General features: G+C 41.6%; 1 protein-coding gene across 12 annotated transcripts in view; it reads right to left on the bottom strand.

The window, feature by feature from the left end:
- The window catches only part of BBX (BBX high mobility group box domain containing), a 270,128-nt gene extending 247,494 nt beyond the window's left edge, over positions 1-22,634 (bottom strand). For 7 of the 12 annotated variants that reach the window (XM_025478404.3, XM_049105525.1, XM_025478419.3 and 4 more), the window contains exons 1-2: positions 22,468-22,616; positions 19,044-19,115 (exon numbers count right to left, since the gene is read on the bottom strand). The gene's annotated coding sequence lies outside the window, so the exon portion shown is untranslated. Of the gene's footprint in view, positions 1-19,043; positions 19,116-21,338; positions 21,387-21,916; positions 22,001-22,467 lie in introns of those variants that run through there. The other 5 variants (XM_025478388.3, XM_025478424.3, XM_025478389.3 and 2 more) reach the window with 4 other exon arrangements.
- Between the last annotated feature and the right edge of the window lie 243 nt (positions 22,635-22,877).

The raw sequence follows: 22,877 nt of genomic DNA, 5'->3' as shown, positions 1-22,877 counted from the left end.
AGTCAGTATGTCCAATACATTGCATATAGCTTTATGCTAACCACAAATAACATTTTAGTTCTTTAATCTTTTTTACCAGTATAAACAACCCACAAAGAAAAGTCACATATCCCTGCTGTGAAAGTGGCTCCATCGATGGAGTAAAAATATTTTCTACATCATTTTGGTGCTAAACAGATTTCTAAGTAGCAAAACACCAAAGCAAAAGTCTTACATTTAGGTTCCAGCTCTGCCACTCACATGGCCTGGGTCCTAGTCTTTTATCTGCACCTTGCTTCCATCAAATTTCAAAATGATGGATTAGACTAGTCCAAGATCATTTACAATATTCCTTTTGGAACTAAAAATTCTATTATTCCCTCTGGATAGAAGTTATCTGAATTTTATAACTAAGTTATCTGAATTTTATAACTATTTCCTATGTGGTGCCACAGTGTTTACTTAAAAAAAAAAACAAAAGCTACTACAGGTAGTTCATCTTTTAGAATACTATTTAATAATACTAACTTTTTAAACTGGAGGCATTTACCACATGGTTAGAATGACTCAAGAAATAGTTTTTTTAGGACAGCCCGGTGGCTCAGCGGTTTAGCATCTGCCTTCGGTCCAGGGAGTGATCCTGGAGACCTGGGATCGAGTCCCAGGTCGGGCTCCCTGCAGGGAGCCTGCTTCTTCCTCTGACTACCTCTCTGCCCCTCTGTGTGTATGTGTCTCTCATGAATAAATAAATAAAATCTTAAAAAAAAAAAGAAATAGTTTTTTAACAAGCAACTCTCTTTATGGGCAATCTGTGTGACAACGTAGGGACACAAATAGGGAAAAAGTACTTTTACCCTGAGCCAGAACCTCAGCGTTACAATTCAATAAGAGTCGAGACAGGTACACAGAACTGTAGAGTGGTACAAATGTCATGCAGGGAGCACAAGAGGCAGTGTGGCAGTCAGTGTAAGGGAATGAGTAGGAGCGTGGCCTCCTTAGACAGAATGAGCTGGAATGGAATGCCAGCTCCACCGCTTGCTTACCGGAAGAATGACCTTGGGCAAGCTGCCTAGCCTCTGAGACTCAATTCCCCCATCTAAAACGGAGATGATAATTCTTTCCTCACAGGCTGTTCCCAGGCAGAGAAGGACCAGTGCATTAAACCGCTGAAAAACTGAGAGTGGGGAGGAATTCCACCTCATTATCCTCTTGACTTTTATTTTCATACTCCACTTTAAATGAAAAGCCAAACTGAAGAAAAGAAAAGTTCACAGTTTCTAACCCCTTCCTCTCTTCATATGCCTTCAATAATAAACACACGCTCTGGCTTCTCTTCAAAATACAATTCTTCAAACCTCTTCTTTAGCCATTAATACTACAACACCATGTGCCAACGTTAGAAGTATTCAAATACAAATTATAAAAATTAAACGAAGTAAAATGGACCTATAGAAATAAGTATTCTAAATAAACTGTTTTGGGGTCAGACCTTAAATCTTTTCAGTAAAAATGTTCTGGAACTCCAATGCAATCATCTTTTATCGTCCTCCCATAGTAAAATAATTAGTAGGCTTCTTTCTCTTGGGGAACTTTGAGATAAGGCCTAACAAAAAAAACTTTCCTACGATGTAAAATATTAACTGAATAATTGATTGTGTAGTAATTTTTGAATAGAAAGATCTTCTCTTTTATATAGTTGGCAGCAGTGCTATATTGAATTCTGTAACTGGCCTGTGAAACATCCTTTTCTAGAGTGCCAAATTTAAATGCCTTTTAAAGTGAAAAAGAAAAAACCCTCAGCGCTTACCTTCATTTTTGAAAACACCAGTTGATATCAAATTATGATATGAATGTGTTCCAGAAAGGGGTGTAGCTCAGATATCTAGATACCAATTCATATTTTCCAACTAATTTTCATTATGATTTCAGAAATCCATCTTGCAGGGCAAAAAAAAAAAAAAAAAAAAGGCCCCGATACATAATCCAAATCTCACTTAAGAATCCTACTATACACTTCAAAGCACATTCTTTGTCAGTGTGGTCCCTATGCATCTAATTTTCCATCATAAGCTGTAAAAAAGTTATGTCAAATGGACAGCCATTGCACATGAACGGAGAACACTTATTTAAATACACAAATTTAAGTACACCAGAAATTTAAGGCCCATTTCACTAATTAAGCAACAATATTGTCTGTGCCACGGCTGTTCCATTTATTTACAGTAACTTATCAGGTTGAAAATATGTAAAAGGATAAAAAAACAAAACTTAGTTCAAAGAAAATAATTCTGCTCTGCACACTGGGCAGGTCTCTGGAGAATACTGGGTTCTGTTCTCAGGGGAGCCACTGCAAAAGGAGTGTCCGGGTCAAGCCACTTGACCCCTTGGCTGTTTCTTCATCTGCAAAATGGGGATAAGAATACCCTACTCTCCACCTCACAGCACAGTCCTGAAGAGAAATAAGATGTCAGTGAATCCACAGTGTAAACTCTAGACTGCAGTAACAAGTGCAAGACATATTTTACAGTTACTGTGCCTTTAAGGGGAACAGCCTTGCAATACAGAAAGATCTGATGACTTAATGAGGAAAAGGATGAGAGCAAAAAATTTTTAACTGTTGAAGCCTTTATTTGGAGCCCATGCTTCAAATGCAGGAGGGCCCTCTGAAGAAATTTTTACTCCGCACTAGGAAGCTGGGGAGACTGAACTGTTTTTGTAAGGGCAAAGGGGAACTTCCTATGTTTACTTGCAAGACATCAGAAATGGAAATTAGAGCACAGTAATTTATTAATTGTGCAGATGTAAAACTGCTTTAAATAAACATGTCCCAAATGAGATGATGCGCTAAAAGGACCAGGGGGTATCTGCCTTGACTCGTGTTGGCTGGGCCACAGAAGGATGCCTTCACCTGGCCAGCTTCTAAAGGAAAGAGTTAATGCCGCAGCTTCTTCTTAAGGAGGAAATGTTTGCTCTCCCCACTCAGACAATGCTAAATAAAATGCATGACAGGTTTGTTTTATGACCACAAAACTGGAATTTCTTTTTTTAAAAGAGTAAGTCTAAATCAGAAAATTCTAGAAAGAAGAGAGAAAAGCAAACGGCCTTGCTTTATTTATTTGTAAATGAATTCAGTACTAATTAGAATAGTATACATTAGGGTGATCCGTGACACATCCCAGCTTCAGTGATGAGGGAAGAAGGAATACGACGAGAGCATCTAAAAACTAATTCTATCATAAACTCCGTTTTCTTCATTGATAATACATCAGTAACATGTTAACAATGACCTTTAAATAAACAACTAGATGTGATTTGGTAGTAGTGGACACTAGAGCACACCCCTGTGCAGGCAACACTGCCAAGGCTTAAAAAAACGTTATCTGTGTGTGAGGTATTCCCAGCATTGCTGGCTTTACTTCAATCAGGACAGGATTCCCTTTACAGGCCTCTGATCTTGATGCTAACCCATTCCTGTGGCCTCAGAGACTTCCATACCCAGCACATAGATAGTATAAAACAGAGCAATTCAATAAAAATTCATCACTTACCATGTTGTGGCCTAGGTGCCATGGGTACAAAGAGAAGAAAAATCCAGATTTTAATGCTTAGGAAGGTCACAGTTTTTGTTTTAAGATCAGAGGTCACCCAAGCCATTCCTCAAGAGTTTTTCTTACTAACACAGTGACCCCCTTCACGGGCTCTATCTTTCTGCCTATCTATAGCTTAGTCTGTCTCCATACTCTGTCCTGCTTTAAGGGGCACCTCCTGGAACTTAACCTTTTCATGCCAAGGAATCTAGAGCCTCTGCCATGCTGAGCCACACCCTGTCCAAACCTATACTTGGGCAACTAATATGTATTTAGTCCCTACTATGTGGTAAGCACTTTTACAGACACAGAAGATAGAGCACTGAACAGAAACTGTCTCTATTTTCACCAGATCCCTCATGCTGAACTAGACTGTCCTCATCCCTACCAACTAGCCTAACTGGCTGCCTATTCGTTCAAGAGTCTCAGACGAGCTCTACAAGGTTCAAGGCACTGGGATACAGAAATGAACAAAATCAAGAAGACCCTGATCTTACAGAACTTAACCTAAATGTGGGGTGATATTGCCCAATTTATTCAACAGTCTCCAAAGTAGGGTTCCTGAACTCCAAAAGATGAGCAAGAGATGATCCACTGGAGTAGGTCAGAAAATATCAGAATTTTCCTTCATGTTCTATTTGTCCGGTCTTTTTTATCTCTAAGCTATTTATATTTTTAAAATACATAATATATGAATAGCCCAGTAGATACATAATTTATAAATAAATGTACGCATATCAAGAATACATGCTCAAATTCTTTTACTGAGGGGAATAACATTTTAAGAGTCCACAGGCCACTGGCTTGCCTGACGACACGTTTAGAGTGAACTGTCTGGCCCAAGTGGGATGAGCCTGGGCTGTCCACTAGATTCATTTTTCTCTCTGATAGATTCAAATAAGCATTTTGCAAGGATGTCTAAACATTCAGCTGCACAACCAAAGTTCAGGTCCATCCAGATTTCCTTTCCCTGAATTGCTCTATACTCTGCCATCCCCGTGTGTCATGCATATAACACCCTGCCTTGCCGTTCCATATCTGGAATATATATGCTTACTATACTAGAACCAACCTGAGGCCAGAGCCATTACCTTTTTATTCTGCAAACCTCAGAATGCCTACATATTATGGGTTCAATACGTGTCGCATAAAGTAATAACAATTCAATATATGGAGCCCATAATTACCAAGCAGGTAAAGAACGATTATTTGCTTTATCAAAAAGTGCTTTTCTTCACAAAATGATCTGTACTATACTCCATGCTTACTTCATAGATCACTGATTACTTAACATAGGGACTTGGGAACAGTAAAATTTGTTCAATCTGTAAGATCAGTAGCCACTGCTAATTGAAGATCAATTAGAAATACACACGAAGGGATCCCTGGGTGGCGCAGCGGTTTGGCGCCTGCCTTTGGCCCAGGGCGCGATCCTGGAGACCCGGGATCGAATCCCATATCAGGCTCCCAGTGCATGGAGCCTGCTTCTCCCTCTGCCTGTGTCTCTGCCTCTCTCTCTCTCTCTCTGTGACTATCATAAGTAAATAAATAAAAATTTAAAAAAAAAAATTAAAAAAAAAAGAAATACACACGAAGCATTCTGAGATGACAATTTATCAACTGAAATACACAGTTTTGAAAATCTGATGAAGTCAAAACTTTTCAAGGGAAACCTCTTTAATGAAGTTCCAATTATCCAAATTCTTAAGACCTATATTAGACTTTAAAACCATCTGGCTATATTTGAAATATATGTCAGGAATGACATTTACAGTCACATTAAAAAAATTTAAAGAAAAGGAAACTCACTTCCTAACAACTGATTCACGATCACAATTTCTTATGCAGTAAACTCATCACTGTATGTGAGATCAGATTCATGATCACAATTTCTTATGCAGTAAACTCATCACTGTATATGAGATCAGGTCCTCACACATACAACTCTGTCCCCACCTGTGATCCCATTCCTCAAAGACATTTCAAGCTATAAGAAACTTCTACATGGATTTGCATTATTCATATGCAGAAATTATATGTGAAAAACTATCAAAACAAAACAAAATCCTTGGCTGGCATCAAATCTGAACATGTTCTCTGGGACTACAGCTGACCCTTGAATACAGGTTTGAATTGCACAGGTCCACTTACATACGGATTTTTTTTTATAGTACAGTAAATGTATTTTCTCAGCCTTAGGATTTTCTTAACATTTTCTTTTCTCTAGTTTACTTTATTATATGAATACGGTAATACATACACAAAATGTACTAATCGTTAAAGTTATCAGTAAGGCTTCTGATCAACAGCGAGCTATCAGTAGTTTAAGTTTTGGAGTCAATAGTTTTACTTGGAATCTGGTCTGCACAGGCATTAGTGCCATTAACCCTCTTGTTCAAGGGTCAACTATACTAAAACATGGCACCAAACGAGATGAGAACTCATATCCCTATAAAAAACTTACAAAGAAGTTCATTATTACCAAGAGGCCTGGTAAATAGTGAGATCCAAATAGTTGTAATTCTGTGATGCCAAACAGCCCAAAGATAGAAAACAGAAAAAAGACTCACAAGTTACTATTCTGTGAGTCTCTGTTCCCCTTTGCTGCTTTAATGTAAACATTAAGGTCATTATCAATGTTGTGAGCCTATGAAGAAATATTTTCCCAGATCAGCCTCTCCTTTATGATGTGGCTTATTAAGTGCATTTTGTTTGTTATTAAAGCAGCCAGGGTTGGCATCTGGAACACTGTGCAGAATATTTCAGAAACAAAGTTTTCATCTAAACTGGACTGATACCCTGAAATGATCAGTTAAAAGAGAGCCACAAATAAAAATGGGTGAAAAATGCATACAATTCTGAGGTGTAATAAACACAGAAGTCATGATTAAGAAGTGATACTGAAGGTTTGATCCAGTCAGAGAGGATTCCAAAGATCAGACCCAGATCACGAAGCATAAAAGGGGATCCAAAAAAGCCAAATTCTCAGGTACCCTCCGGGCCATGGTTTACTAAACCAAGACAGAAACTGCAGTTGTTAACACAGGTTGAAAACACACTGGCGGATCTGAAAACTGCTCGATGGGAAAACAAGGCATCATTTTTAATCTGTAATCTCGCATGGATAGAAAAGCACACTTTTATCTCTTTAGAGTCTCATTTTGTTTGCAGAGCTTAATACTCAGGCTACAGATCTTATTAATATACTCCTGACTAGTAAAGTAAGTCTTAGCTACAGGAGTTTGTAGTACTTTTATTGGCATATGTTTGGACTCCTAGTGCGGATGCCTAGTTCAAACTTAGTCCATTTTAGGTGTCTTTAACATGATATGGTACATGTGGAATCCTCAACCATTTCCTTTCACTTCAAAAGTGTTGTCATCACAGACTGTGACATTAATAGCAATAAACAAACAAAAAAAAAACGAAAAATAAATTAAAAGGAATTCCAAAACACTCGACTGGCACTTAACTTTCTAATATAAATTGAAAGCTGTAACAGCTACAAGAAAAAGTCTGGGACCTTGAAAAACAGATCAAAAGACAAAATGATGCACTAATATTTGAGTAAAAGCCAAACGAAGCCTAGAAGCCTGATTTTTAAAATCCACTCTAGTGCTTGGACCAAATTAGTTTCACAAGCTCCATGACAATTAGGACAAACACTGTAACAGTAAGAAGCTCCCCCCATATTTCAGTGTCCAGCTCCTATGCTGGAATCCGCCAGCTTTCAGGGTATTTGACTCTAGGACTGCTGTATGCTGCATCTGTTAGAACGATTAGCACAGAATAACTTATATGATAGATATTTACGTCTATTGGGCTTTTTCCAGCCAGTAGACCGCATGTGCTTTAAGCTCAAAGGCTATTCCACATTCATCTCTATCTCCTCAAAGTACAGGTGAGCATCGACACACCATGGGCACCTGATCCATGAACAGTGAAGTCAGCTGGTATTCAATCTGGCTAACTGAATCTCACCAACACTTGACCAAATTATTTAATATGCAAAATGTTCTCTGAACATGACCTAAGAAAGGAAGTAGAAAGAAAGGTGTCAAATGTCATAAAACCAACCTATTTGAATGAAAACAGTATAGAAGTATTTGATGGGAGGAGGGGGATGAAAAACTAAAAATGGAAGCCCAACACTTTGATAAAGTATCATTCCCCTAAAACAATGTAAGAGCACAGTCTTAGTAAGATTATCATCCACAAAAATTACCTTGACAAAATAGATATGTTCTTTACATGTTTCGTGGACCAGGGGAAAAGAAAAGCCATTAAAAAACAAAGAATGACAAACTTTTTGTCTTTTATATGGGAATGAGGCTCTGATTTTGCTCAATTTGCAAAGATAAAAGAATTTAATTTCAGATGAATAGGGCTCTTAGTACTTTGTATTTCCTAAATGATTTGCTACTTGTATACAAATGTGTAATTTATAAAATCTCTTCTTAATCACCGCAGAAATAAGTTTCTTGGGTAAAAATAAAAGTACCCATAAGCCATTTCACAAAATGGTAACTTTTGACTAATTCTGTATCTAATTCATGTTTGATCATCAGATACTCTGAAATGAAGTCCATGAATCTGCTTAATTTTTCTACTCATATTGAACTTATTTTCAAAGCAAATATCAGAAAACTATTTTTTAACACTATCCCCATATTATATTGGTGAATTCCTTTAGTAAAATACATTCACCAAGTAAGTATTAAAAAGTACTGGAGTCTCACATCAGAGTCAGGATGGCTATTATCAAAAAGACATGAAATAACAAGTGTTGGTGAGGATGTGGAGAAAAAAGAACCCTCCCTGCACACTGCTAGTGGGAGCATAAACTGGTGCAGCCACTGTGGAAAACAGTATGGAGGATCCTCAAAAAAATTAAAAATAGAAATACCATATTATCCAGTAATTCTACTACTGGGTATTTACCTAAAGAAAATGAAAACACTAATTCAAGAAGATATATGCACCCCTAAGTTTACTGTATTATTTACATTAGCCAAGTTATAGAAGCAGCCCAAGTGTCCACCGTGAGGAAGGTGGGAAAGAAGATGTCACACGCACCACTACCACCACCAAATACTGACCATGAAAAAGAATGAGATCTTGCCACTTGCAACAATATAGGTGGACCTAAAAGGCATTATGCTAAGTGAAGTAAGTCAGATAGAGAAAGAGAAATACCATGATTTTACTTATATACGGAATTTTAAAAAAAGAAAAAAAAAAAAAAACCAAAACACTAATGAACAAACGAAAAACCAGACTTAAATACAGAGAATAACCTGGTGGTTGCCAGATGGGAGCAGAATGGGAAAATGGGCTAAAAAGGTAATTGAGATTAATAGGTAAAAACTTCCAGTAATAAAATAAGGAAGTCACCAAGATGAAAAGTACAACACAGGAAATAGAGTCAATAATACTGTAATAATCTTATACAGTGACATACGATGACTACACTTATTGTGGTAAGCACTGAGTAATGTACAGAATTGTCAAATCACTCTGTTGTACATCTGAAACTAATACAACATCGTATGTCAACTATACTTCAATAACAAAAAAAGTATGTAAGGTATCTAATATAGATATATATTATCTATAAATTTACTAAAATAAAAATACTAAAGTAAAAATGTCATAGCATATTCAGCTTGAAAAACTGAACTCCTCATAAAAGAACAAATGATTTCTACGGGTATACCAGCAGAATTAATAATAGTAAAAATAATAACTGTTATTATTAGACATTTATATAGTAGATACACCAACTAAAAAGAAAGTTCACTAAATGTCAATTTATAAACTAAATGTGGAGCTGGCTTAGTCCTTGTGACCTCGCAGATGAGAACTGACAGCAGGCCCCAGTTTAGAGACTTTCTTACCTACCTATCTCCCTGAAGAACGATGGAGAACAGTGTTCCAACCCTATCACTTCAAAATGAAGATTTCTCTTTTGGGAGAAAGAAAAATTGGGAGGAATCCCTGGCTGAAAGCTGTCCCACACATTTCAGCTCTGACCTCTTAGAATGTGGTCCTAAAGGCAGGGACATACAGAAGCAGCCCAGGAGACCGTGGCATAGTCTCTGGCTACCTGGGTGACCTCAGACAAGTTACTTAACCTGATATTTGGTTTCTTCGTCACTAAAATAGGGTTACCTCTGATCAGAAAGTTATTGTGAAAAACAAAGTAGTAAAAATCAAACTTGGGCATCCTAAGAAGGCCCTCAGTCCAAATGATCTTAGCCCCTTCCTCCCAAAGTACAACAGTATTTGGGAAACTCTTCTAAAATCTGCTTTCAACTTTCCCTTAAATATAAATGAACCCATGTAGTCACCCTATCACCCTAAAACACAAAAATGACTGGATAAGGAGTTTACTTCAATTTATCTCATAATAATAACAAGTGATTTGTCTTACATAGTCTTGTGAAAGGCTCCTCATAATCCCTTCCTGATACTAGGGAACTCTGTAAGTCTCAAATTTGTACATTAACAACTTTATTACCTGGCTAGTGCTAATTACTAAAATAACTCAAAACTGTAAAGAAACATTTAAAATCAAATGATGGTAAAAGAAAATTCAATTCCATACTCATTCTCAAATATCTGTAGGCAGTATCACAGATCGCAAATGAGCGAATACACTAAAAGGCTGAGAGAAAAAAAGAGACAAATAGAAATCAGGGAGGACAGATAAAAGGAGAGGAGAGCCCACTGCCGTCTATCTCGAAAGCTAAGCAGGGTTGGGCCTGGTTAGTACTCGGATGGAAGAAGAGAAGAGAGGGAAGAAAAGACAGGGTAGGAAAGAGAAGGGAGAGGACCAGAAAGAAAAAAAGTGTGTAACTTCTGTAACTCCTAAGATAATCAGAATTTGACAGCTGGGTATAGAGAATTAATTTCTCATTTTGTTCCATGCTCTCCCACATTCCCTTTGCAGTCAATGAGAACTCTACACTTGGGTGAGCTTTGAGAGGTGCACCAAAAGCTGAAAAACAACTCTGCATTTTTTCAGATTAAAAGAATCAGCATTGTTAATAAGACTCTCTGAATTACTCAATCTGTGGCTTTCCCACACCAAAGGATATAGTTGTATCAATAAATGATTCCGGAAGAAAAACTTTCTTTAGCCATTAACCATTTCAGTCTATACTAAGTGAAGACTGATTTAAGTCTTAACCATAACAATAGATCAAGTATAGCTATTAAGTTAATTCCTGGTCTGTCATACATTCTCTTCCTCACATCACACTTTGTTTTTCTGTAATGACTTTATAAGAAAATAAAAGTACTAGGAGCACCTGGGTGGCTCAGTGGTTGACTATCTTGCCTTTGGCTCAGGTCATGATCCTCCTGGGTCCTGGGATTGAGTCCTGTAACAGGCACCCCATAGGGGGCTTGCATCTCCCTCTGCCTAGGTCTCTGCCTCTCTCTGTGTCTCTCTCATAAATAAATAAATTCCTTAAAAAAAAAAAAAAAAGTAGGGTGCCCAGCTGGCTCATTGGGTATAGCACATGACTCTTGATTTGGGGTTGTGAGTTCAAGCCCCATGCTGGGCATAAAGATTACTTAAAAAAAAAAAAAAATAGGAAGGAAGGAAAGATCTTAACTTAGCATTTCTTAATCATTGAAAATAAAGGTATCTACAATCTCTATGAAACAATACAACCCAAAAACATTCTCACTTGACAGTAGATTAAATATGCAGAAACCATTTTCTATTTTTACTTTTCTGATAGAATGAAAAATATGCAAGTGGCAATATCATAAAGAAAATGTAACCCCTTCAAGAAACTCTAATAGTAAACTTTGTTCACCATTATATGAGAAACGGAGTTTCAAGTACGGATTTCAACGTGTCTATTTGTTTAATAAACCAACTACAGGGGTGCCTGGGTGGCTCAGTCAGCTAAGCAACTACCTTTGGCTCAGGTACTGATGTCAGGGTCCTGGGAGGGCTTTCTGCTCAGTGGGGGGAGTCTGCTTCTCCCTCTCCCTCTGCCCCTGCCCCTGCTTGCGCATGCTCTCTGTTAATATAAATAAAATCTTCAAAAAATAATTTTAAAAACTAACAACTATAACAAAAACAAACAAACAAAAAGGAATAATAATGTCAAAATGATATAGGAGGTTCAACTAACAGAGGTAGGGTGGGATGGGGCGGGGGAGGGGATTAATCTTTCCTTACGTAGGAGGAGCCTTTCACTGCTCATCTTAGGAGGTACAAATGCTAACCACCATTTTGCTTACCTGACTTTATACCTCTGATGCCTTCCACCCTCATAACTGAAGCCTGGGAGTTTCAACAGACAGTGTGACTGAGTTAATATATAATGGTAAGGTATCTTGTGAGGGTATCTTACATGATTCACCAGCTTGCAATGAACTCAACATGTTCAGATGATCGGTGATCAAAATCAGCAAAAGGATACTCGCTGAGTTAAATGGGTAGGAATACCAGACAATTTCACTCCGTGGACTAAGAAAGTTAATACGACAGGATCACAGTCCCTTATCTGAAAGCTCTAGGTCCAGGTATGCTTCAGATTTTTTCGAACCTTAAAGGTCAGATGGAGCATACAGCATATATTACGTAACATTCCTAGCTAGATCTAGGATAGCACCTCATAGCCAAATATACCAAATGTATTACTATTTCTACAGCAAAATATGTGAATAATCTTTCTAAGTGAGCTTTGACACTACTTTAAACAAGCCCATGACAGTTTGGGTCTGCCACCAAAAGAGCTTTGATTCCAAACTTCTGGAGGGAAAAGAAACTTCGTTTTTCAGACATTTTTTAGATAAAGGGATGTGAATGTACATCCAATACCACAACACATCAAGTATAAAGACATTTTCAAAATATATAGAGCTTCTTAACTTATTGGAGATGAAAAATTAAGATAAATTAGAATTTAGCAAAAAAGATGCTCCCAGCAAATACAATCTTAAAACTAAGAAACACAAGTTACTTAATTTTAGTTTATTCAAATAAATTAAATGAATGTTGAGACTACTTAAAAAATAAATGTCTATCTCAGAGGCAATGAGTATTCGAGTTAAGACAGGAATGTCTGAGAACCCTCATACTTAACAATCTTCCGTACTTCCTTTGCATTTGACCACATGTTGCATTTTCCCCAGCTTTTGGTTTTCACATTGTTTGAGATTTCAGGGATTTGGTGTATTTCCCATTCATCTTCTCCTTAGCTTGTCCCTCTTTTTTATTTAAGTGCCTATTCTGTGCAATGTAATTTGTTACGCACTCCGGATGTAACGCTTCTCAATCTTCACGCCTTGACACAAGGCTAAGTTTTAATTGGTTGTGAGGAATGCCCACGTAATTAGTTACACACAAAGTACCACAGTTTATAAAGAATTTTACATATTTGTTTATGGGTATATCCAAAGTTTTCATTACGATAGCATCAGTCTCACTTATATTCTGATATATTTTCTTGATAGGGAAAGAAGTGGCTTTATCACACTGTGAACTACCTATAAACCCACCAGATAATTAATTGATCTATGTCCGTAACTGGGGAATTATAATACCCTCTGTGTAAACAACAGTTACATGTGTCTTAGCAGAAGAAAGTTTGAGAACTCATGCTCTAAGACATTCCGCGATGGACCAAAGTCACCGGAAAGAATGCTCTGTGCCAACAACTAACCACTTTGCAATATGAAAAGAGCTACTCTCCTCTTCTGTGTTGTCTTTTTAAAGAGATCAGGAAATCATTCCCCAAATCTGAAGGGGCACCATACTTAACTATGACACGCCTTGTTATTCATTTTTATCCTTTTATCCTGGTTATTATTATTTCCTTCTTCAATAATAAATGCTTACCTAACACCTCACATCCAGTTAAAAATGCACCAGTGTTTGATACCAGGGTTGAGAATTATAGTTGGCCCCTGAACAACATGGAACTGTGCAAGTCCTCTTATACAAGGATAATTTACAGTACAATAGTAAAATGTATTTTCTCTTCCTTATGATTTTCCTAATAACATTTTCTTTTCTCTAGCTTCCTTCATTGTAATATAGTTTATAATACATATAACATACAAAATATGTGACTTTATGTTATCAGTAAGGCTTCTAGCCAACAGTAAGTTATTAGTAGTTAAGTTCTTGGGGAGTTAGAAGTTCTATGCAGATTTTTGACTGCACAGTAGGGAGGGGGGCTGTTGGCACCCCAATCCCTGTGTTGTTCAAGGGCCAACTGTACCTTAGAGGAAACAAAAATTAAAAGGCACAGGCTGATAGAGCATGCAACTCTTGATCTTGGGGTCATCAGTTCAAGTCCCACGATGGGTACAGAGTTTACTTTAAAAAAAAAAAGAGGGGGGACACCTGGGTGGCTCAGCTATTGAGCGGCTGCCTTTGGCTTGGGGCGTGATCCTGGGGTCCTCAGATCGAGTCCCACCTCTGGCTCCCCACAGGGATCCTGCTTCTCCCTCTGCCTATGTCTCTGCCTCTCGCTCTGTGTCTCTCATGAATAATAAAATCTTAAAAAATAAAAATAAATACAATATTTTAAAAGATGTTTAAAAAATTAAAAGGCACAGCTCTGAGAAACTTCAAATTTAGTAGGACTTGTGATGAGGGGAGACAGAACTATTAGAACATATATATGGAGCGCTGACTGTGGATAAGGATCATTACGCACATCACAGTCTTGTGTGATTCTCATTCTGCTGCATTGTAAATATTTTTGCACATAATGATGGAAGTTTATTTTGTAGTGACATGCTTAAAGTCCCTCGGTCAGTAAGCAAGAAGGGCAACAGTGGTGGAATCCAGGAATCTTTGGCTTCCAAGTCTCTGTTCCTTCTACTACACCTGCTACTCTCAGGGTAGAGGGTGACAAGGGCTCTTGTCACACTGAGGTACTGCCAACACGCTGATTGAAACACAGCCACAGATTGTTGAAGCTGGAAGAGACCTCGTCAAAGAACCTGAACCCCACATTCAGTGCATGACTCCTACTCACTCTTTAGCCATCTGTCCCCTACACCAGAGTTTCTTAAAGTATGTCAGAGTCACTTCAGAAACACTAAAGCCCTAGCTAAAACACAGATTCCTGGGCCCCACTTCAGTCTCACTAAATCAGCTTATCTGGATTTGGGACCTGAGGACCTCCATTTTTTTTTTTTAAGATTTTATTTTTCAGTAATCGCTACACCCAACATGGACCTCAAATCTACAACCCTGAGATCAAGAGTAGCATGCTGCACTGACTGAGCCACCTAGGGATCCCTCGGGGGGAGGGAGGGGGCATTTTTAACAAGTCCTCCAGGTTGGTGTTTTTTCAAACTCTAAATCATAAGATCAATTTAGAGAATAATACTGTGTTTTTTTAATAAAAGTTTGGAACACATTAGATTTATAAAGATCAGACAAGAACAGAAAATACCAGAGGGCACTACTCTAGTACTATTTCAGCAAAACTTGTTTCAGTTTTTATATATGAATTGGGATAGAAAATGTATTTCTTACCATACATCTCAGCCAAAAACATTTAACATGGCTCCCTCACACAATTTTTATCCTCATTTGTATTTCTCCTTTGGAATAAGTTATCGATGTTTTATGTAATTACTCCCTTTACAAAAAAAAAAACCAACATTCAACGTCCATTTTAGGATCCTAGTTATTCCGTTCTAGGAACTTCCGTTTTATCCCCTATTCTCTTCACCTGAGGGCCATGTTTAACAGTTAGTTTAATTACTCAATCAATATTTTACAGTATTTATTTTTCTAAGACTTCAAAAAATTCAACTCATTCTCATTTTTACTTTGTACTTTATACAACCTCCTCACGAGCTGTAGTTATTTCACTATCCAGATCATTGAACTGACTCACATATCTTAACTTATTAAAAGTTTATATTTTGGTAGATGTGCCAATGCTTCATGGTCTATATTCATCCCTTTAAGACTTTCATTCCCTTCATCTTTCATCTTCTCTGTATTCATATATACTTTTAGATAGAATTCGTTATTGGCTTGCCTGCTTTTGCATTTCCATTGTGTAACCTGTCCTTAACTCCAGTTTTCATCTCATCTTTTCCTTTGAAAGAAAAAAAAAAAATGAAAACAATCCCTATTAATACACGGGGATTTTCTGCATGTATCTTTACAGTTTTAAAATGATGTCGGCATTTCAAGAAACTGTAATTGCCTGCTAAGGGATAATATGAACATATATGAATGTTGAGAGCAGCTGTACTCAAAAAGTGCTTTCCTCAGGTATAACTTAATATATAGAAATCTCTACAATTCGACACAGTATGTGATGACTGCCCTTGAGGTAGTACAAACCCACTGATTGAATTACAGTCACAGAATCTTCTAGCTAGAAGACCCTCATTCAATCTTTAGCCTTAGTCCTTACTACTTTCAGAGTAGTGTTTCTCAAAGTATAACCTGAGGACCACCTGTATCCAATTTACCTGGGGCATGCGATAAAAACCAAACAGTAAAATTACAATGTTTTTATGATTTGGGTTTGTTTTCATTTCATAGTGAGAGGAAGGAAGTTGACTAAAAATATAAAAAAGATATCACTCAGACCTATTTTAAAAGGTGCCCTCAGTAGTGAAATGTTAAAAAACCAGATGGACTTCAAACTGCAAGTTCAAGAAAAGTGCCTCTTTCTTAAGTTAAGCACTGCCTAAGATTAACTCTTAAAAATACAGGTGTACCACACTGGTGATGCAATATGCCATAATTAATTACCTAAATTTAGTAACTTAGAACATTTAAATATCACAATTTTAAACACTTCTGCACTTTTTTATGACACTAATAATTTCAAGGATTTTCTTTGAAACAGCCATGTCTATCATGAGGCTATTTTCAAAAGGTTTTTTTAGCAGGGTTGAACTGTGAAGTCTTTTTACTTCTATTAAAGATTTCTAATAAAAAAGTAGTTGATACTCGTGCTAAGATACAGTTAAAAATATGGCCCTTGCTTTACCTGTGCTATGTGAAACGTAGGAAAATGTGAACTTTTAATATTTTGGCTTATGATTATTAATTGGAAATTATGTCTGTCATTTTACTGAAAAATACTTTATACTTTAGCTGCAGAGGAAGATTTTCGTGAATTGTGCCGCATTATTTTGAGGCTGCTCCTTCTTTAACTACATTCAAAAAGCCTTATCAATTACATAGCTACTTACAACATAAGCAAACCATAATTACGTGTTCATCCTAGCTTTCCCTCAAAGCTGTGTTAATTCAATGTCTAAACAAATCTCCTCTGTTTCAATGGATTAAGTATAAAGATCAGATCTATAAGGTCAAAGGTGGCATATACGTTCCAAGTTGTAGAGCAGAGCTATCTCACCAACTCCTAAACCCCGAACGTTTTTTAATTTAGATATGAAGATCAAGAGGAATTAAAAAAAAAAAAGGTGTCAAAATTGCAAATTTTGTTAATATCTAAGTCTCCAGCAGAAGACTCTTTCTAAACCTGCTACGGTACCTCCAAAAGATGTAGCACTAAGAAACAACATATATGAACCTCCTCTTTTTAACAACTAGCATCAATGTGAAATGCAAATTAGGACTTCAGTTTCAGAACTTAATAGAGATATGCAGAATAATAAAATGGGAAGTTTGGAAACTCTTGGCAATATAGAAGCAAAACCTCTAAATTCTTATTTTGATAATTAAGCTTCAAATCAAATAAATATATTTTAGATGCAAATAACTGGTAATTCATTGTCAGGGTGACTTCTCTTAGATCACTACTACAAGTTTTACACTACAAAAACTACTCTCACTTCAAAGACCGAGACTGTTCTTGAAAATATTGTTTTAATGAAGCAGTTGTTTGATACCTCAAAGAAATGCAAGAGCTCATCAGATCGCTTTTATTCTGGAAATTACTGATTCCCATTTTAAATTCTGAATTGGTCAAATATACTTCCACGGGGAAAGAACTAACATTAAAAGTTTGCTCTAGTGAACAAAATAATGCGCCTCACATGTATAAATGTGGTGTTCTTTAGTAAATCAGGAATGCATTTTGAATACTCTTGCCATATGTTCAAAAATGAAAAACTTCTCTTGCAAACAAGCTTTAAAAATTTTTTTTTAATTTTTTCAAAGACACTGAAATCCACATACTTTGGTGTGCACTAAATCCATCTTACAGAACCATCTCATTCTGACCATTCCAATCGGACTGTTAGGTATGTGACGTATTAAGAGGTTCTCTTAACTATCTGAAATAATGTGATATTTACATTCCATGAAAGATGTTGGACACGGAACTTATAATCATCTAAGGTTCTCTGCAACATCAGAGTATGTTCTTCTACTATATGGAAACTACCAGAAAGGCCTAGTCCTCAATTTCTCTCATTTTTAAGACAAACTTTTAGTAACATGTATAATATCTTATTAGCAAGTCAGGCAACAAAACAGATCTCTTTACTTTTTTTTTTTTTTTTAATTGAAAACTGAGTTCAAGTCTATTTCCATTCACAAAATACAAACTCCATCTTCACTAAGGTAGTATTATCGAGTACCACAACTGATACACACATTTAACTTATCAGCAACCTGGAGTATCTGAGGTGTTCCTTACAATGGAGGGGCATGTTGTAAGCTAGTTTTCTGCAATTTGGGCTCAGCTTGCTGCTTTCAAAAGTTCTATAAACTCTCGCCCTAAACCGTTACTTCTCAAAAACTAACTTTACAGGCACTTGTAGTCCCACATGTTATTTTACCAATTTTTCCATTTGGGGGGCCTGCATGTGAAAACAGGCACTTAAGTGATTTCAGAGCTGCTGTTTATTGCATATACATGCTGTTAGAATATATCCAAGTTCTCTAAATGTGTACATTTTGAAGGAAATTATGATTAATTTGGAAACAGTGATTTGCCTTTGATATCAGGCTGGTACACTAAATACTAGATTTACCATACTGTCCAGTCCACCCTTCCCCACCGCAAAAATAACTGTCACAAACAGCACAAGTTACCCAAGACAGAGCACCTAGGAAAGAATAGGCAAATGTCAGTCACTATAATTAGAGAGGCATTCTACACAATGCTTCCTTGGGTTTTTAATAATTCTCTCCACTCAGGCTACAATCTTTCTACAATATTATCTAGTATTAAATTTCCTAGGCCTTGGAACTCCCTAAAATTTCATTACCAATTAAAATGACTATTTGAAAGTTTAAGTTTTCAAATGATACTTGCAGATAAATGCGAAGTAAACATCTAGACTACCTTAAAATAATAAATAACAGCAACTGAATTCTACATACGAAGCCTCATAAATTGACTTCTACTGTGGGAAGGAAACTCAGTAAGATAAGATTTCTGGGGTGCTGTAACCCCAGTAAGCCATCTTCTTGTGTGAACAGTAAGGACCCTTCGGCCACTGCTAATAGCCATCCGGCTTCCCTGTAGGAAGAGTTTGCATACTTACCCAGGAAGGCAAATGGAAAGTACACAGGGAGGAAGATGAACTGCGGCAAAGCCTTTGTCATATGATAGTGACCTATAAAGTATCAAATAAGGTACATCATCAGTATGGTAGAGCTTTACAATATAGAGTCCCAACTCCTGCAACACCTAAGAAGGAAGGTCCCCACAAGCCAGGAGTCCAGCACCCCAGCAACCCTTCCCCTCTCTCTGCCTCCCACCCCCACGCGCAAACTGTGCAAAGAAGCCGCCTGCATTCAGGGAGCAGAGAGAGGCTGAGGGTAGCCCAGCTGGCATTCCAGGGTGCCTCCTGCACCCTCGTTCCCTACTCCCCGTCTGTACAAAGCTGAAAGTTGATCCTTTTCTGCAAAACCCAAACCCCACACCGCGATCATTCATCAACTTGCACAAGTGATCGCCGCCCCCAGGACAAACAGACCAGTAACCAAATCATAGCAATCGACAGGCAGCCCAGGCAGCCGGAGCCTCCCCTCCCCTGCCCTGCCCTGCCCTGCCCTCCCCTCCCCGGTGCACGGTGCACGGCGGCGGCGGCAGCAGCGGGTGCAGGTAGCGCAGCCCTCAGCCCTGCAGACCTGGGGCGGCCACAGCCGTCGCCCGAACGCCCGGCCCCAGTCACAATCCCGAGATTGGAGCTCGGAACCGAGCCGGGAAACACAGTCGCCGGAGCCGGGGGAGCCGGGGGAGCCCGGGGAGCCCGGGGCGGCAAGTGCAGGGCCACCGGGTCCCCGAGGTCGGGGTGGGGGGCGCTAGGAAGCCGAGGGGGAGGAGGCGAGCGAGGGCTCCCACCCCGCCTTTGTTGCTGGTCACCATCAAGTTTGCATCTTAGTACAAAATGTCGATCTTAGAGGCTGACAAGACAGAGGCAGAGGCACAGGGAGAAAGAGAAAGGGAATAGAGTCCATCTTGCTTTGGGGAAGGGGGGGGGAGGAAAATGAAGTACAAATCCCACACTCCCGGCGTAAAAGTCTGCGAAACACCTTTCCATAACGGAGGAGCAACGAGTGGGGTGTCCCCGAGCCCGTGCCCGCTCGCACCCGCGGCGGTCTGGGCAGAAAACGCCTCCCTCTCCTCCTCTTCCTCCTCCTTCCTCCTCCTCCTCCCCCCCTCCTCCTCCTCCTCCTCCTCCCTCTCCTCCTCCTCCTCCTCCTCCTCCTCCCGCGGGCCCCGGCGAAGATCCCGCCGCCGCCACCGCCGCTGCCGCTGCCTCCGCTGCCCCCCGGGGAGGCGCCGCCACTCCGAGCCCGGACCGCGCGTGGGGCGCGGCGCGCGTGGGGCCGGCGCGGGGCGGGGGGCGCCGCCTGCAAAAGTCGCGCGAGCAGCGGCGGCGGCGCGCGGGAGAGGGGGCGCGCGTGGGGGCCCCACGCCGCGAGTGGGCAGCCCCGGGGACGGCGAGGGGAGCCCCTCCCCGCGTGGGCAAAGTACCCCCGGCGCCGGCAGCCCGGCGTCGGCGGCCTGGAGACCAGCACTGGACGTGTCATTAGCAGGACGGGCAATGGTTTCAAAGCCCCAGGCCAATGACCATTAGCAGCGGCGGAGCTCGCTCCGTCCCCATCCCCCACCACCTCCACCCACCTTCCCCTCCGAGCCGCCCCCACCTCCACCCCACCTCGCGAAAACTTTTCAACAAGATCCACCTGGGCTAATTTGTCCTCACACTGTTAAAATATCGCCCAGACCCTACACCCCGGGAGGGAAGGGGAATGCACGCTTTATTTTCCTTTCTACAGAAAGGAAAAGCAAAAAATAGCTTCTCTCTCCGTCTCTCCCTCTCTTCCCCCCCCCCCCGTGTCGTACATGTTGTGTCTTAGCTTTTTTGCATCGTTTCGTTTTACCTTCCTCATTTAGCCGAAACGATCGCGGCTATTTCACACAAGAAACGTGTTCCAGATTCTTGGGATTTAGGGTCCTTGTACATTACAGGGCTCGGGGTGGGTCTCGGTTACCGTGTAAGTTTCCTACGCTACCGAGACATTTAAAAAAAAAAAAAAGAAAAGAAAAGAAAGAAAAAGAAAATTAGAAAAGAAAGAAAGGAAGGAAGGAGAAAAAAATGATAATAAATTTCTGAGGGTGAGCGAGCGAGACGAGGTGGAGGAGGGAAAAAAGAAACCTCGAGTCTGATTTCTGTAATTTACTAGCGACCCGGATCGCAGCAAATAACAGTGTAACACGAGTGTGGCTCGGGAGGGCTGGGGAGCTCTTTCTAGAGGCATCGACCCCATCCCCGGATAAAGGATCTGCAAGTTTTCTGTCATCGCGACCATGCAATGCCGTAACTTACCTTCGGAAAGCTGACTTTAAGCAGCCAAGGCCTTCCTCCTCCCCTCCACCGCCACCCCCAGCCTCGCTCTCTCCACCTTAAACTTATTGACACAACATAATCCCACATTCAAGCAAAATCCTGACACAGCCTCCCTCCTCCTCTTCCCCCTCCTCTCTCTCTCCCTCTCTCTCTCTCTCTGCCCCCCCCCCCCCCCCGCCTTGCCTTTCCCTCCCTCTTCTCTCTCTCCCCGTCTCCCTCGCCCTCTTCCCCCCTCTCCCCCTATTCTTCCTCCCGGCTCCTCGGGCACTAAAACAGCACTTTCTCCACTCGCCGCGCATTCGGTTAGGGGTGGCGGCGGCGGCGGGGGCGGCGGGGGCGGGGGGGGCGCCGGGAGGGCACCGATCCGCGGGGCCGGAACCCCGAATCCCAACTCTCCAGATGCACGAGCCCCCGGGGCCGCTGTGCCCGGTCCGCGACGCACACGGAACGTTGCACGAATCCACCGAGGGCTGCGGCTCCCCGTACCTTCCTCCCCTGCCCCGGCGCCCCAGGCCCCACCTCCCCCGGCAGCCGAGCCCAGGCGGGGATCCACGTACTTTCGCCGCGATGAAGTTTGGGGCTCCCCGGGCGGCCGCGAGCCTCCCGCCGGCGCGGGGGCCGGCTCTGTTGTTGTTTTCCTCGGGCTGCCCTGCCCGCGCCCCGGCCCCGGCCCCGTGCCCCGCTCGGGCGGCGCTGCCCGTGCGCCGAGAGGTGCTGGCTGCAAACGCAGCCTGGCACCGGCTGGCCTACTGCTCCCCGGCCCGGCCCCCAGCCTCCCGCCGCGGGGCACTGCCTCCGCGCCCCCCGCCGCCGCCGCCGCCGCCGCCCCCCCGCCGGCCGCCGCGACCCTCGCCCGCGACCTCTCCCGACCCAAAGTTTTGGCGGAGGGGGCAGAGTGCCCGGCGGGGCGCGGCGGCGGCGGCGGCGGCGGGCGCGCGGGGCTCCCTCCGGCTTCCTCAAGTCCACCCTCCCGGCCGCCGCCGCCGCCGCCGCCGCCGCCGCTCCTGCCGCGGAGTCCTCGGGGCTGCAGCCGGCGGCTCGCAAGTGAGTCGGGAAAACAGAAAGTGCGGGGGGACGGCCGGGGCGGGCCGGGGGCGCGGGCGCCTACCTCGCGGGCTCGCCGGGCGCGAGGGCGTGTGCGTGGCTCGCCCTGGGCGGCCGGTCGGGGCTCGGCTGTGGGAAAGTGCAGGGGAGCCCGCGGAGCCGCGCTGCCTCCGCTCCACCGGAGCTGCTCCACATACAGTCCATGAGCCCGGGAGCCCGGCGCCGCTCAGCCTATATAAGGCGGCCTGCCATTGGTCCGCGGCCTGACGGACGGCCCGCGCGGCCAAACACAGCGCCCGTTACACCCAAACACACGCACACATACACACATTTCACAGAGACACACAAAGATCATCACATTTTCTATTTTCTAATGTTCGGGACCTGTAGGCAGTAGGAGAGGACAGGTAGAGAGGCCCAGCAGAGTGGGGCGACGGGGGCACACGCTGTCGGCACCGAGTTGCCAGGCTCGGG

Source organism: Canis lupus, chromosome 33 (assembly GCF_003254725.2).
Source record: "Canis lupus dingo isolate Sandy chromosome 33, ASM325472v2, whole genome shotgun sequence".
NCBI lineage: Eukaryota > Metazoa > Chordata > Mammalia > Carnivora > Canidae > Canis > Canis lupus.
This window is presented reverse-complemented; position numbering and strand designations above follow the sequence as displayed.